Here is a 17,966-nt window from a genome sequence, read left to right as displayed (position 1 = left end):
TCAGGACCAAATCTACCCCATTCTCCCTGCTGCCCAGATTTGACAGGGCCAAATCTACTCCATTCCCACTGCTGCCCAGATTTGTCAGGACCAAATCTACCCCATTCTCCCTGCTACCCAGATTTGTCAGGGCCAAATCTACTCCATTCTCCCTGCTGCCCAGATTTGTCAGGGCCAAATCTACTCCATTCTCCCTGCTGCCCAGATTTGTCAGGGCCAAATCTACTCCATTCCCCCTGCTGCCCAGATTTGTCAGGACCGAATCTACCCCATTCTCCCTGCTACCCAGATTTGTCAGGGCCAAATCTACTCCATTCTCCCTGCTGCCCAGATTTGTCAGGGCCAAATCTACCCCATTCTCCCTGCTACCCAGATTTGTCAGGGCCAAATCTACTCCATTCTCCCTGCTGCCCAGATTTGTCAGGACCAAATCTACCCCATTCTCTCTGCTGCCCAGATTTGCCAAGGCCAAATCTACCACATTCTCTCTGCTGCCCAGATTTGACAAGGCCAAATCTACCCTATTCTCTCTGCTGCCCGGATTTGTCAGGGCCAAATCTACACCATTCTCTCTGCTGCCCAGATTTGTCAGGGCCAAATCTACCCCATTCTCTCTGCTGCCCATATTTGTCAGGGCCAAATCTACCCCATTCTCTCTGCTGCCCATATTTGTCAGGGCCAAATCTACCCCATTCTCTCTGCTGCCCAGATTTGTCAGGGCCAAATCTGCCCCATTCTCTCTGCTGCCCAGATTTGTCAGGGCCAAATCTACTCCATTCCCCCTGCTGCCCAGATTTGCCAAGGCCAAATCTACTCCATTCTCCCGGCTGCCCATATTTGTCAGGGCCAAATCTACCCCATTCTCTCTGCTGCCCAGATTTGCCAAGGCCAAATCTACCCCATTCTCTCTGCTGCCCAGATTTGTCAGGACCAAATCTATCCCATTCTCCCTGCTGCCCAGATTTGTCAGGGCGAAATCTACTCCATTCCCCCTGCTGCCCAGATTTGTCAAGGCCAAATCTACTCCATTCCCCCTGCTGCCCAGATTTGTCAGGGCCAAATCTACTCCATTCCCCCTGCTGCCCAGATTTGCCAAGGCCAAATCTACTCAATTCCCCCTGCTGCCCAGATTTGCCAAGGCCAAATCTACCCCATTCTCCCTGCTGCCCAGATTTGTGAGGGCCAAATCTACCCCATTCTCTCTGCTGCCCAGATTTGTCAGGGCCAAATCTACCCCATTCTCTCTGCTGCCCAGATTTGTCAGGGCCAAATCTACCCCATTCTCTCTGCTGCCCAGATTTGTCAGGACCAAATCTACCCCATTCTCTCTGCTGCCCAGATTTGTCAGGGCCAAATCTACCCCATTCTCTCTGCTGCCCAGATTTGTCAGGGCCAAATCTACCCCATTCTCACTGCTGCCCAGATTTGTCAGGGCCAAATCTACCCCATTCTCTCTGCTGCCCAGATTTGTCAGGGCCAAATCTACCCCATTCTCTCTGCTGCCCAGATTTGTCAGGGCCAAATCTACCCCATTCTCTCTGCTGCCCAGATTTGTCAGGGCCAAATCTACCCCATTCTCTCTGCTGCCCAGATTTGTCAGGGCCAAATCTACCCCATTCTCTGCTGCCCAGATTTGCCAAGGCCAAATCTACCCCATTCTCTCTGCTGCCCAGATTTGTCAGGGCCAAATCTACCCCATTCTCTCTGCTGCCCAGATTTGTCAGGGCCAAATCTACCCCATTATCTCTGCTGCCCAGATTTGTCAGGGCCAAATCTACCCCATTCTCTCTGCTGCCCAGATTTGCCAAGGCCAAATCTACCCCATTCTCTTTGCTGTCCAGATTTGTCAGGGCCAAATCTACCCCATTCTCTCTGCTGCCCAGATTTGCCAAGGCCAAATCTACCCCATTCTCTCTGCTGCCCAGATTTGACAAGGCCAAATCTACCCCATTCTCTCTGCTGCCCAGATTTGCCAAGGCCAAATATACCCCATTCTCTCTGCTGCCCAGATTTGCCAAGGCCAAATATACCCCATTCTCTCTGCTGCCCAGATTTGCCAAGGCCAAATCTACCCCATTCTCTCTGCTGCCCAGATTTGCCAAGGCCAAATTTACCCCATTCTCTCTGCTTCCCATATTTGCCAAGGCCAAATCTACCCCATTCTCACTGCTGCCCAGATTTGCCAAGGCCAAATCTACCCCATTCTCTCTGCTGCCCAGATTTGCCAAGGCCAAATCTACCCCATTCTCTCTGCTGCCCAGATTTGCCAAGGCCAAATCTTCCCCATTCTCCCTGCTGCCCAGATTTGTCAGGGCCAAATCTACCCCATTCTCTCTGCTGCCCAGATTTGTCAGGGCCAAATCTACCCCATTCTCTCTGCTGCCCAGATTTGTCAGGGCCAAATCTACCCCATTCTCTCTGCTGCCCAGATTTGTCAGGGCCAAATCTACCCCATTCTCTGCTGCCCAGATTTGCCAAGGCCAAATCTACCCCATTCTCTCTGCTGCCCAGATTTGTCAGGGCCAAATCTACCCCATTCTCTCTGCTGCCCAGATTTGTCAGGGCCAAATCTACCCCATTATCTCTGCTGCCCAGATTTGTCAGGGCCAAATCTACCCCATTCTCTCTGCTGCCCAGATTTGCCAAGGCCAAATCTACCCCATTCTCTCTGCTGCCCAGATTTGTCAGGGCCAAATCTACCCCATTCTCTCTGCTGCCCAGATTTGCCAAGGCCAAATCTACCCCATTCTCTCTGCTGCCCAGATTTGCCAAGGCCAAATCTACCCCATTCTCTCTGCTGCCCAGATTTGCCAAGGCCAAATCTACCCCATTCTCTCTGCTGCCCAGATTTGCCAAGGCCAAATATACCCCATTCTCTCTGCTGCCCAGATTTGCCAAGGCCAAATCTACCCCATTCTCTCTGCTGCCCAGATTTGCCAAGGCCAAATTTACCCCATTCTCTCTGCTTCCCATATTTGCCAAGGCCAAATCTACCCCATTCTCACTGCTGCCCAGATTTGCCAAGGCCAAATCTACCCCATTCTCTCTGCTGCCCAGATTTGCCAAGGCCAAATCTACCCCATTCTCTCTGCTGCCCAGATTTGCCAAGGCCAAATCTACCCCATTCTCTCTGCTGCCCAGATTTGCCAAGGCCAAATCTACCCCATTCTCTCTGCTGCCCAGATTTGCCAAGGCCAAATCTACCCCATTCTCTCTGCTGCCCAGATTTGCCAAGGCCAAATCTACCCCATTCTCTCTGCTGCCCAGATTTGCCAAGGCCAAATTTACCCCATTCTCTCTGCTCCCCATATTTGCCAAGGCCAAATCTACCCCATTCTCTCTGCTGCCCAGATTTGTCAGGGCCAAATCTACCCCATTCTCTCTGCTCCCCATATTTGCCAAGGCCAAATCTACCCCATTCTCTCTGCTGCCCAGATTTGCCAAGGCCAAATCTACCCCATTCTCTCTGCTGCCCATATTTGCCAAGGCCAAATCTCCCCCATTCTCACTGCTGCCCGGATTTGTCAGGGCTAAATCTACCCCATTCTCTCTGCTGCCCATATTTGCCAAGGCCAAATCTACCCCATTCTCTCTGCTGCCCATATTTGCCAAGGCCAAATCTACTCCATTCTCTCTGCTGCCCATATTTGCCAAGGCCAAATCTACCCCATTCTCCCTGCTGCCCGGATTTGTCAGGGCTAAATCTACCCCATTCTCTCTGCTGCCCATATTTGTCAGGGACAAATCTACCCCATTCTCCCTGCTGCCCGGATTTGTCAGGGCTAAATCTACCCCATTCTCCCTGCTGCCCGGATTTGTCAGGGCTAAATCTACCCCATTCTCCCTGCTGCCCGGATTTGTCAGGGCCAAATCTACCCCATTCTCTCTGCTGCCCAGATTTGTCAGGGCCAAATCTACCCCATTCTCTCTGCTGCCCAGATTTGCCAAGGCCAAATCTACCCCATTCTCTCTGCTGCCCATATTTGCCAAGGCCAAATCTACCCCATTCTCTCTGCTGCCCAGATTTGTCAGGGCCAAATCTACCCCATTCTCTCTGCTGCCCAGATTTGTCAGGGCCAAATCTACCCCATTCTCTCTGCTGCCCAGATTTGTCAGGGCCAAATATACCCCATTCTCTCTGCTGCCCAGATTTGCCAAGGCCAAATCTACCCCATTCTCTCTGCTGCCCATATTTGTCAGGGCCAAATCTACCCCATTCTCTCTGCTGCCCAGATTTGCCAAGGCCAAATCTACCCCATTCTCTCTGCTGCCCAGATTTGCCAAGGCCAAATCTACCCCATTCTCTCTGCTGCCCAGATTTGCCAAGGCCAAATCTACCCCATTCTCACTGCTGCCCATATTTGCCAAGGCCAAATCTACCCCATTCTCTCTGCTGCCCATATTTGCCAAGGCCAAATCTACCCCATTCTCTCTGCTGCCCATATTTGCCAAGGCCAAATCTACCCCATTCTCTGTGCTGCCCATATTTGTCAGGGCCAAATCTACCCCATTCTCTCTGCTGCCCAGATTTGCCAAGGCCAAATCTACCCCATTCTCTCTGCTGCCCAGATTTGCCAAGGCCAAATCTACCCCATTCTCTCTGCTGCCCAGATTTGCCAAGGCCAAATCTACCCCATTCTCTCTGCTGCCCATATTTGCCAAGGCCAAATCTACCCCATTCTCACTGCCCGCCCGGATTTGTCAGGGCTAAATCTACCCCATTCTCTCTGCTGCCCATATTTGCCAAGGCCAAATCTACCCCATTCTCTCTGCTGCCCATATTTGCCAAGGCCAAATCTACCCCATTCTCTCTGCTGCCCATATTTGCCAAGGCCAAATCTACCCCATTCTCTCTGCTGCCCATATTTGCCAAGGCCAAATCTACCCCATTCTCTCTGCTGCCCATATTTGCCAAGGCCAAATCTACCCCATTCTCTCTGCTGCCCATATTTGCCAAGGCCAAATCTACCCCATTCTCTCTGCTGCCCATATTTGCCAAGGCCAAATCTACCCCATTCTCTCTGCTGCCCAGATTTGTCAGGGCTAAATCTACCCCATTCTCTCTGCTGCCCATATTTGCCAAGGCCAATTCTACCCCATTCTCTCTGCTGCCCAGATTTGTCAGGGCCAAATCTACCCCATTCTCTCTGCTGCCCAGATTGGTCAGGGACAAATCTACCCCATTCTCTCTGCTGCCCATATTTGCCAAGGCCAAATCTACCCCCATTCTCTCTGCTGCCCAGATTGGTCAGGGACAAATCTACCCCATTCTCTCTGCTGCCCGGATTTGTCAGGGCAGCGCGGTCACTGGCCCCATCGCCCGGCCCTTTTCCCTCTTATCTCTGTCTCAGTCTCTTGTCTCTCTCTCTTTCTCTAACTCTGTTGTGGCCCTGACTTCGTGATGGCGGGTTACACCATCCTGGACGTGGGGGATCTCTATCTGCTGTCTTTGTGCCATGAACTTTTCCCGGGGCTATACAACAACAACAACAACAACAACAACAACAACAACAACAACAACCACGTGTTATACTGCAGATCCTTTTTTCACATTTTCACTTCATTTTCCATCTTCGGTGAGAGTCACAGATAAACATACAACATGTTTGTGAAATGTCATACACTCTCTTTTGATTGAACCCATCGGTGAAGAGACGAGTCTTTTGTGCTTGTTTTCCCCAAAACAAGCAATATTTGTTGTTCGCAAAGCACAACAATGAAACCTCTTGCAAATTGCAGTTACATTTTCCTTACCGCATATGGTTCCTCATTTAAAGCAGCAGCTGCTGCTTTTAGAGACCAAATAATGAATGCATGGAGTGAGTGTTTTGCATATAAAACGATCTATATTTGAACATCCACCTGTCGCACATGTCCAGGTTTGCTTGACATAAAACATAACCACAGATTTTGTGGTAATTGCAAACACAATCAGTCTCTGAGCAAACGACTCGGGGACCAGAAATATTTAGTACTTCTCCAGAATAAGAAAACATTGTTATGGAATAATTTGATCAATTCTTCTGCAGTGAAATAGTTTACTCAAAATGGTGGCAATCATTGTGCCATGTGCCATGCAATGTTGTGCAATGTGATGTGACATGGTTTCTGAAAACGTGCGATGATGCAAAGACGATTGTTTTTAGCCGCGTCGCAGACGCTGCTCATAGAGTGCCCTCTGCTGTTGTTGTTGTTCTTCTTCTTGTTCTTCTTCCTCTTGTTGTTGTTCTTGCAGAGAAGACAAAACCTCAAAGCTCCACCCATTCTGGGAACCATACCTCCACCCATTGTGGGAGAGGCTTCATATAAACAAATATCCACCATTTTATTAACTCGCATAGCTTTGAGGCCTGTTTTTTGGCCCGTGGTGTCTTGCTCTCTCACACAGTTTTATTTCAAATCAAATTCGATATATCATTTCATTTTTCACTGTCGCTAACATAGTTTTAGACTCGGTTGAAAAAAAACGTGAAGAAAATCCGATGAAAGTTGCCCTTTATAGAATGAAATGAATTCTCAAAGGCCTGTAACTTCAAGTCCATTGAGATTTTTTTTTTTTTAATCGCGGCATGGTCAGTCATACACCGCCCGAAATAACAGACGGGAAAATGCCGAGATATATTAAAAATTCGTCCATTTGATGACAATCGTCACGATGAAATATTTAATTTCTACGTCGTCACAATAATGTGGAGAGAGGAGCATAGCTTCGTTCACGTGTCGCCACACACGGGAAATTGCTGAGATATATTATTTTTAAATCGCGGCATGGTCAGTCATACACCGCCTGAAATAACAGACGGGAAAATGCCGAGATATATTAAAAATTCGTCGCCACACACGGGAAATTGCCGAGATATATTTTCACTTTGCACAAAAATAACATCAAGTAATCGAATCAATAGGAATGTCCTGTGCCTATAACATCGACGTTATAGGCACAGCTGCATCTAGGCATTGTGTAACATCGACGCGGCTTTTGTTTTGATTAAAACTTTTTGTACTTGTTTTATCATTATCCGCGCCAGAGGAGAGAATATTGCATTTGAGTCCGTTTGTTTTACGTCGGCAGTTAAGACTGAAAAATAGGGCGTATCGTCCGTTTTTTTCAGGAAAGCACCAAATTTGGCACAGATGTAGTAAGGACCTATACAATTGTTTTCCTGAGGGCCGCCCAAAAATTCAGAACCCCTGGTGGCCGCCATATTGAATTTCAACATGACCGCCCTCTGTGACCTATTTCCCTCAATAACTTCTATACTATGAGCGATAACACCACAGTTCCAGTGTCTTACCCCATGTTTTCATGGTCTCTGAATCCAATGGGATCAATTGCATAAAGATTGGCATCCATCATCTTTAATTTCAAGATGGCCGCCATGGTGTTTCCATTTTCCTTGAATCTCTCATAGTATTTTAGGTAAAATTTCAATTCCAAGTGATACACATTGTTTTATTGGTCTCTGATAACAATGGAATGGTGTTAATTAATCAAAGTTACACACAGTTGCAGTTTTAACTTAAAATATTGTGGGCACTTGAAAGGTGGAGGCTCTCGCACAGACGCGTAGTACTCCAAGCACTGTCCATCGCAGTCACACAGTGATGTGCAGGGCAGATTTGCCCTGGAGCATTTACAGTTGCCTTTACAGGCCGACTTACAATGGCAGCTTGTAAGCTCTGAACATGCCTCCTGTATCAGTGGTATTGTGGTCCAAATTGGTGTCCAATAAGTCCCTGTTTTCATCCAGCCCCAATCAGCTGGTGATGGAAGTTCTGGGTAGGGCACAAGTGCCTGACTCCATACGTGTCCAGCCTGAAAACATGCACGTTTCAGGTGTTGTTCGAAGGCGTCTGCTGTTGGGGGAATGTGATCAATTGTTCTTGCCTTCTTTGTGAACAAGTGTCGGCGCATGTCATTTAGTCTAGTAGGAAGACTAGGTCCCCCTGCACCCCCCGGAGATATACTTCTAATCAGTGTTTCTAGATTGGACAAAATGTGTAGAAAATGACTAGCTATGGCCCCAAGCTGAAAAAATGTCCCACATACCATTTTTATGCAAATTACTGCTGCCATTATCAAAAAAACGATTTTTGACATATCTCAGCCAATATTGCAGATAATTGAAAAATGAAGGTGTCTAGACCCATGTTTTGAAGGGCATAGATCATGATAGAACTATTCATAACATGATTACATGTGTCTATGGTATACTAGTATGCATATTAATGCTGTAATTACAAAATAATCAGTTTTACAAATGATAAGGATACGTTAATACTGCAGATAACTTAACATGGTACATAAGGGGTCTAAACCCAGGTATTTTCAAGGTTAAATGTCAACAAGATGCTCCTGAGTCTTGCATAGGGGCGGGACATTGGCAGTAACATTGGTACCACTCAACTTTTCTTCCCACCATTGACTTTGTATTGCGAGAGATTTTCACTTGCTTATTTAAAGGTTTCTCACCCAGCCCACGTAAAATCTACCAACTCCTGCTGTTAACTCCCAAACATATTTTTTTATGTTATCCAATCACAGTGCAGAAATGACAGACTAGAGGTCCAAATTAGTGCTGCTATAGCTGCCATTTTACATTTCCATCCATGTAACATGCGCGCTCGCGCGCTCGTATCAATTGGTAATGTCGCGCGCTCGTATCAATTGGTAACGTTGATGTTATTGAATACCTCAGTTGAAAGTTCAGTCTTCCATTCCATCTGTGTGTTGTTCTTGGTATTCATCCTCCAATCTAGCCAGGTAAGATGCTAACTATAATGTTACTCACACTCTTGACTTCAGTTTCTGCATGAAATCATAAACAGGCAGAATAACAGCTGAGCCAGCTAGCACCATGTTAGCTAACGTTAAAGCTAGCCTCATCTATGTACAGTATGTTCCTAATGTCGGTGTAACTTAAACTTTTGTTAATGCCAAACATGAGACATATCTGTTGACTTCTGTATATGAATTGAACCAGAAAGAGGCACGACAGCTGAGCTAGCTACAGTAACTTAGCACAATGTTTCATTGGCCTAGATAGCTAACGTTAGTGTGGAAGAATTTAGATGTTTTAGCTATTAGCACTTTTGATGCCACTAAACATGGTTTAGTCAGCTAAAAAGTACCCTAGTGTAGAACATGACTCAGAACCTCTGTTACCTCACTGAAAACTCAGAGCCTCCTTTCACAGGCACTTTTAACATCATTCGTGATTTCTTATTTGTCATTTAACAGTGATGGTAGACATCGACAGCAAGCATGCCCAAAAGAAAACGGAGTGTAGAACCTGCAGCCCAAAGCTCTCCTCCTACATGCATCCTTCATGTACCATCCATGTCTGATCATGGGGATTTCACGCCCCTCCGTAAAATTAAAGGATCTGCTTCAGAAAAACTGCAACTGCTTCAAAAGATCCGGGATAGACGTCTCAACCAACCGCATGACTCCCCATGTCGTATGCAATCAGTATGTGATCAGATCCCGGCAACTCTTCCTGATGACCTAGAAAGAGTAGGATATCACAGCAAGTGTTATAAGCACTTTGTCCGCCACTTTCATCGTCTGGGAGATGATACAGAACCAGGGCCATCAACCTCATCATGGCATCACTCTCCTCGTAAACCAGGAGGTTCTGCTGAACCCATCTTCCCGCCAGAGTGTATATTTTGTGAGAAAGTTGAGACCAAAGATGCTCATCGCAATACTGAGAGGCCTACAACCTTCCCATCCTTTAAAAACAAAGAAAATGCATGGGAGCAAATCGAAACACGGGCTGAGAAAATGGGTCTCTATCGACTCCATCGAAAGGTGAAAAACAAAGACCTCTTTGCATGTGAGGCCAAACACCATCCGTCATGTTTTAAAGCTTTCCGCACAGCATTCTACAACTATGAGTGTGCGATTCACAGAGCCGAAGCACCAAAGGAGCAGGCTTGCATGTCAGCCGCCCATGAAAAGGCATTCAACTCAGTACTGGAACACATTCAAACCCAGGTCATCCAGCAGAATAAAGTTCTACAGCTTTCTTCCTTGCGCTTGCTCTATGTCGAGGAACTGAAACTGAATGGATATGAGAACTCAAATTATCGGTCAGAGAAACTACTGAAACGCCTACAGAATGACCCAATCAAGGAGCATATCCACTTCACGAAGGTTGATCATGACAAATGTGATGTCATTTCTTTCTGGCTTGTGCACAGCTCAAACATAACAGTTTCCAATGCTCTCGCACGAGCATTCACACTCGGAAGCACAAACAAGAACCAAAATGTTGCCCTCCAACTTCGCCAGGGTATTCTACAGGCTTTCAGAGAGTGTAAAGACCAACCATGGCCACCAACAGCTGAAGACATGGAGCTCAATCCTGAAGACATCCTACCTCCAGACCTTGTCCGCTTTCTCAGCGTGCTAATGACTGGCAAGGAGGGCATCGAGACAGAAAAGGTGAAGCGTCTGGTCTTCTCCATTGGACAAGATCTGTGCCGTGCAGTGTCAGATGGAAAATGGAAGTTACCAAAGCACATTCTCCTCTGTGTGACTGTAAGGCACCTGTTCCGAAGCAAACAGCTCACCACAATACTACACAGGCTTGGACACTCTGAGAGCTACGATTTCGCCTTGGAGTTGGAAACTGCTCTCGCCAAGGTCCTGGATGAAGTCTCAACTTATCGTACACCACAAATTGTGACAGGAGAGGGCAACCTTGTATTCCACTGTGAGTGGGACAACTTGAATAAATTCACCTGTGTGATGTACGGCCAGAGTCGCGAGTCATCAGTGGACATTGTCCGTGCCAAGCTGCTACGAAAAATGGTGGGAGAGGACAAGACCCTCACATCCAAGTCCAAGGTTGATCTGGCTCGCCTTCCTCCATGCCAGTCTGCCCTGAAGCCGCACATCCAGCGTGTGAACCACCGCGTAGCATTGTACAAAAGAGCCGATCAACCTATCATCGAAAAGCCAAAACCTTATGAGGAGCAAGGATGGATAAGGACTGATGAAGGACTGTTGAAACCAATGTGGTCCAGTGGTCCCATCCTACCAACCTCACTGGTGGATCTTCTGAACACAGGAGAGCACGAAGAGGAGGAGGAAGAGGAAGGAGAAGAAGAGTTTGACTCTGACGATTTCGATGAAAATGATGATGACTGACTCAGTGTAGAATCACTAATGCTAATGATGTTTATCTAAAACAAGCAAGAGAAGAGTGGTCACATTGAGTGCTAGGACTATTTTGACAGTTGTAATATTTAGAAAAATAAAACTTTGTGTTAACGTCTGTGTAGACGGACCTTAATATGAGTCTATTATTTCGTAAAACTGTGATTATTTTGTAAATAAAGCACTAATTAGCATACTAGTATACCATAGACACATGTAATCATGTTATGAATAGTTCTATCATGATCTATGCCCTTCAAAACATGGGTCTAGACACCTTCATTTTTCAATTATCTGCAATATTGGCTGAGATATGTCAAAAATCGTTTTTTTGATAATGGCAGCAGTAATTTGCATAAAAATGGTATGTGGGACATTTTTCAGCTTGGGGCCATAGCTAGTCATTTTCTACACATTTTTTCCAATCTAGAAACACTGATTAGAAGTATATCTCCGGGGGGTGCAGGGGGACCTAGTCTTCCTACTAGACTAATTCACTGTCTTTATCTCGGTAGTCCGGTCATAGACGATGGCAACATATCTTTCTAGACTCGGACTTCCTGCGGCCAAGGCCGGTGGCAATTTTATGGATGGCAAGGTAGCGGTAGCTTTTACCAGTGCCAATGGCATTCCAGAGTTCCTCCACACCGTGTGACTGGTAGGTAAAGTAGTGTGCTATTGCCAAGACCACAATATCAGAATCTACAGTTTGAATCAATACCCGTTTTCTCCCCTTTTTCATGGCATCCAGGACATTTTTTGGGGATATTTTGAATTTTCTGAATTTTTGGGCGCCCCTCAGGAAAACAATTGTATAGGTCCATACTACATCTGTGCCAAATTTGGTGCTTTCCTGAAAAAATGAACGATGCTTCCTCTTAACTGCCTAACTATTTGTCTGTTTGTTTGTCCGCACAGAGTAAATATGATTTTCTCTGCAACCTTTGGTCCCATTGACAGGAAATTTTCACCATAGGTGCAACTCCACCTGTATAATTTTTAAATTATAATTATGACGTCATAGGTCACGTGGTATGGGCGCCATCTTGGAAAAACCGAAAAAATTTGCACCTCTATATCTCCGAAAGCACTGTATAGAATTTTTTTTTTGAGATGGCTCAATGTAAATAACTCTCCATGTGGAATAACATCTGTCAATGACGATGTCATAGGTGCGTCCATTATGACGTCATAATTTGACAAGTACAAAACTTCATCCGATAAAGATGAAATTTCTTGAGCATAATCTAGGGACAACTTGGTGGAGGAAAAAAATAATGTTGACGTCATCGATCACGTGGTTCGGCCGCCATCTTGGAAAAACTGAAAACAATTGCACCTCTATATCTCCAAAAGTGCTGCATAGAAAAAATTGAGACATGCCTCATTGTAAAGAACTCTCCATGTGGAATAACATGTCAATGACGATGTCATAGGTGCCTCCATTATGACGTCATAATTCGACAAGTACAAAACTTTATCCAATCACGATGAAATTTCTTGAGCATAATCTAGGGATAAATTGGTGGAGAAAAAAAATTAATGATGATGTCATCGGTCACGTGGTTCGGCCGCCATATTTGTTTTAACACAAAAGCCTTAACCACTGAAAACACATCTTGGCAAGGGCCTGCAATCTCTGATTGCTCTTTCTTGTTGTTTATTTTATTGGAGGTCGTGCTTTTCCCAGAGCCCGTATGAGCTAAATAAGTAAACTATGAGGTGACAACGTACAAATGGTGTGCTTATCTCGTGTAAGAATCCTTATTTCCATTGTAAATTGATGTGCAAAATACATTTCATCCACCAGTTTGAAAATGTGATTGGAACATCATTGAATAACATAAAAAGTTCCTATTTTCTATTTTTCTATACTAGGGTCTAGGCTCATAAAGCAGCTAAACAACAGAGGTCAGCTCGGTTTATAAACTACTACTTGGGGTGTGCTCACACATTGTGTAAGCAATAACATACCGTGCGTGCTTCATATGTAGGTACATAATAAATAGAAGCTTTATGATTATAGGCAAGCATCACCGACCAAGTGATGAAGCACAGGCAAGCATCACCCAATTATAGGCAAGATCTCTGCTTGGTGTCAATTTAGGTTTATTTATTTATTTTACGGATGCGTTTACGCTTTTTACGTAGATTTTCATTGAGATTTTGATTTCAGTTAAAGGTTTTAGAAATTGTAATTTTCAAATGCTGGATATCGACTGAGGTTTTTTTATGACTGTGTTTACGGGTTTTTAGGTAAATTTTCATTTACGAACATTATTGTCATGTTTATTTCACAGTTTAGTTATAGAAATTACAATTTTCAAATGCTAGATATTGATTGAGGGTTTTTTTTGTTGTTTTTTTACATATGTGTTTACTGTTTTTTAATGCCTCCGTCCCCAAAGGTGGCCGTAGGCATTATGTTTTCGGGTTGTCCGTCCGTATGGGCTAAACCTCGTTTTTCTCAGCAACCACATATCTGATTGAGACGAAACTTTCAGAGTCGGAGCAGCAACCATGCAGAATATTTTAATGACAATTGTGACGTCATGGGTCACGTGGCATGGCAGCCATCTTGGATTAAACGCAAATAATTAAAAAATATTTTTTGAAAACCGCAGAATGGAAAAATTTGAAACTTGCCACATTGTCAAGTACTCCTAATGGGGAACAAAAGCATGATAATGATGACATCATCGGTGAAATGGTATACCAGCCATAAATGTTTAATCGAATACCTTATCCTAAAAATCTGAAATTGCATGCACATGATCTATGACCCATTTGTATTGAAATATTAAATTTATAACATCATAGGTCACATGGTGTGGCAGCCATATCGGATTGAATAAAAATATTAATGATTTTATCTCAGTAACCGCTTACCCTATTAATGCGAAACTTTACAAATGTCATCTAACACCATTGTTTCATATAGTTTGAAAATGATGATGTCATATGTCACGTGGTTTGGAAGCCATCTTTGATAGAAAAACTAACCTTATCCGATCAGCACGCAACTTCACAAAAGTGATGTCCTTCCCATACATATGCAGAGTTTACATTTTTAATGTCATATGTCACATGGTTTGGCAGCCATATTTGCTTGAAAGCCGATATTTAAAAAAATCCTTTCTCCAAAACCACTTCACTGATCGATGTGAAACCTGTCCTGTCTGGCAAAATGTGAGACTTGAAAACAGCTGGAGGGAATTAAATCAAACTTTTTTTATTTTTAGGACAGTCAACGAGGGCATATACCCATTGTCACGAGCAGGGACTACGAGGAGGCATATTGGCGACAAAGTCGCTTTGCTCTAGTTTACGTAAATTTTCATTCGCAGACGCCTTCTGATGGTTCTGTGATTTTTCCCAGTGTACCAGCTTCGATGTCGGTTCTGCGGTCACACCAAATTTCAGCTTTCTATGACACCCGGAAGGTATCCAACATTAATATCAGTCAGTCAGCCTTTGGTTAGAAAGAGCTTTATATATTAGATGAAACGCTGTTGGGATACGAGAGGAAGGGAGAGATAGACAAGGAGGAAAGGAGGAATGACACAAAAACGAGTAACATTGGCTTAGAGGGGAAAAGAAAGGACACAACAATCAGTATGTATAGAATAGATGGTGGATGTACATTAGTGAAAGGATGAGGAAGTGAATGGAAGTGCATTTGAAAGACTGAAGTGAGGAGGACCACCAGGCAATGGACACAGGGAGATGTTTCCATAATTGGGAACAGAAACGTTAATGAAAGTATTCAACGTTTAAAGATGTGTCCGAACTATAGGTCCTGCCTGATCATGAACACAGATTCAACATGAGAGAGGTGGTGCATAATCGCTTTTCTGTTTTATGTCATTTTGCTCACAGCAAATTGGGCTGCATACGGCCGAAGATGAAGATCCATATTTCTGCTAAGATTCTTATGCGCCCTTGCTACTCCCTTCTTTAACGTGTTAAATTAATATGTACATTATGTGCCTGTTTTATGCTTGCTAATTCTGTTCTCACTTTCTGGAACCCAAACTTCTATATACAGTCATGGCCAAAAATATTGGCACCCCTGCATTTTTTCAAATAACTCACAATTTACTCCCAAAAAAAAGTATTTGAGTATTTCAACTCTGCAATTCTTTTTTTCACTGTTGATATTACAGAACCTTTGTTTTTGATTCAGAACTTAATATGTCCTTTTAAATCAGAGAATAAAGAGAAATGGCATTGACAAAATTATTGACACCCAAGACTTAATATTTGGTAGCACAGACTTTGGACAAAATAACTGCAGTCAAGCGCTTCCTATAGCCATGAATGAGCTTCCTTCACCTCTCTACTGGCAGGTTCACCCACTCTTCTTGTGCAAACTGCTCCAGTTCTCCCAGATTTGAAGGAGATCTTCTCCCAACTGCTGTTTTCAGATCTCCCCACAGGTGTTCAATGGGATTTAGATCTGGATTCATTGCTGGCCACTTCAGATCAGTCCAGATTTTTATCTTGAACAATTCCTGGGTGCTTTTTGAAGTGTGTTTGGGGTCATTGTTCTGCTGCAAAACCCATGACCTTCGACGGAGACCCAGCTTTCTGACACTTTTGTTGAACATTGTGCTGCAAAATGCCTTGGTGATCTCCTGATTTCATGATGCCATTCAAGGCACCCAGTGCTAGAGGCAGCGCAGCAACCCCAAACCATCACTGAACCTCCTCCATGTTTGACTGTTTGGAAGGTGTTCTTTTCTTTGAAGGCTTCATTTTGTTTTCTGTAAGCATAGATCTCTATGTTTACAGATGTGTTTTACCAAAAAGCTCTAATTTGTCTCATCTGTCAAGAGGACATTCTCCCAGAAGGATTTTAGCTTGTTGAGGTGTGTTTTGGCAAACTCCAGTCAGGCCTTATTATGTCTCTTTCTCAGCAGTGGGGTCCTCCTGTGTCTCCTATGATAGAACCCCCTTTCATTGAGTTGGCAATGGATGGTGCGAGTTGAAACTGTCGTACCTTGTGTCTGAACCTCACCTTGAATCTGTTTGGCAGTTGATCGAGGTGCTTTCTCCACCATTCAAACCTTCACTGCAATCTTCGATTAAGTTTTCTCTTGCGGCCATGTCCAGGGAGGTTGGCTACAGTGCCATGGGCCTTAAACTTTCTGATAACATTGCGTACGGTGGACACAGGAACATCAAGGTCTCTGGAGATGGACTTGTTGCCTTGACATTGTCCATTCTTGGCTACAATCTTGTATCTGACCTCCTCAAACAATTCTCTGGTTTTCTTTCTTTTCTCCATGCTCATTGCGTTACACACAGTGACACAAAACAGCAGAATGACTCTTTTTCTCTATTCAAACTGGTTGAATGAGTGATTTTTATATTGCAGGCACCTGCAACTCACCACAGGTGAGTTCAATTCCAAAGTAAAGGAGAATCACCTCCTGGAAATATAATTATTTCTAACAACTTCTAAAGGGTGCCAATAATATTGTGCAGGCCTATTTTAGGATTTCTGTGTGGGATAAGCTAAGATTTAGTAATTTTTTCAGCTTTTTTGTTTTGCTCCACTGCAAACCACAGAAATACAAATGTGGATACAAAAATATTTTTTAATTTCAACATTTTTCTGGAAGAAATGGTGCATTATTTGAAAAAAGGGCAAGGGTGCCAATATTTTTGGCCATGACTGTGTCAGTTTAATCTCATTTACATATTTTTGGGGATAAGCACATGCTAAGTCCACCTGGTGCTAAATTTCTAAGTTACAATGTGTAATTTCACTGGTTTTATGCTTCCTATTCCTTCCATGTGGTGTTTTCGTTGTGTATTTCTGTTGCTTTTCACTTAATTGTTTCCTTACAACTTGCTCATTTGCATTGGGCTATTGCTAACTTTTTTACTCTTGACTCCTGTTGCTTTTCAATCCAAAGTTTGTCAATATCATCAGGCGAACACCGCCACATTGGTACACCATATCGAAGGCCTCACGAGGAAGTTAATTTTCACTATTTACATGCAATCACTGCCATGTTGATATACCACACAAGGCCGAATGGGAAAAGTTGATTGTCATCGATAACATTACCATGTATGATTGGTGGTGGAAATATCATTTTTTTGACTTTCTAATCTATGTTCGTACTCATGCTAAAATTGCACCAACATCCATGAAGATTATTTGTGCTATAAAGTTGAATTACATCGTTGGTGGATGTTTCACATATCCGGCATGTATTTCTTTTTGGGATAATCATGTGTTTAAGTCCACCTGGTACAAAACTAAAGCTGATTAATTGTACATTTACACTTGGTTTGTTAAATACAAGCTCCCCTTTCATTCACCAGCTCCAGCGAGTTATAATATAGACTAGCAGAGTACCCGCCTTACCGGCAGCCTTGTTCCAAGCATGTAACACATTCTTCTCACACATATCATTATTTGGGTGGTGTATAGGTAACAGACATCTCCCTCAATGGCCCCTGAAAATAAAATAAAAACAACTAGGGTTATGTGCATGAAGCAAAAATATGCCGTCTTCTTATAATGCAAAACATGTCACTGCTCTGGAAAACGTGGGGCCAGGAATACTGCACTATTGTGCTGAGACTTGTAATACCCTCTCCCACCTGGAGGTGGTGCTATACGATACACATTTACATGGAGACTTTGCGTTTCCTTCCCTCCTCCCCCCAAGATCATCAGCGAAGATAAAAACGCCCCTTTACATGTATTTGGGCATGCTGATCCCATGTAGAAAGTCTGGATGCAATCAGGCCAGAACTGCAGGAGTAGTGCAACAAACAA

General features: G+C 44.0%; 1 protein-coding gene across 1 annotated transcript in view; it reads left to right on the top strand.

Moving 5' to 3' along the window:
- The window catches only part of LOC137422120 (VPS10 domain-containing receptor SorCS1), an 886,462-nt gene that overhangs the window by 420,562 nt on the left and 447,934 nt on the right, over window positions 1–17,966 (top strand). The gene's annotated exons all lie outside the window — the stretch shown is intronic.

Source organism: Myxine glutinosa, chromosome 2, assembly GCF_964187855.1.
Source record: "Myxine glutinosa chromosome 2, kmMyxGlut1.1, whole genome shotgun sequence".
NCBI classification, from domain to species: Eukaryota; Metazoa; Chordata; class Myxini; order Myxiniformes; family Myxinidae; genus Myxine; species Myxine glutinosa.
The sequence above is the reverse complement of the archived record's forward strand: the minus strand, read 5'-3'. Positions and strand labels throughout refer to the sequence as shown.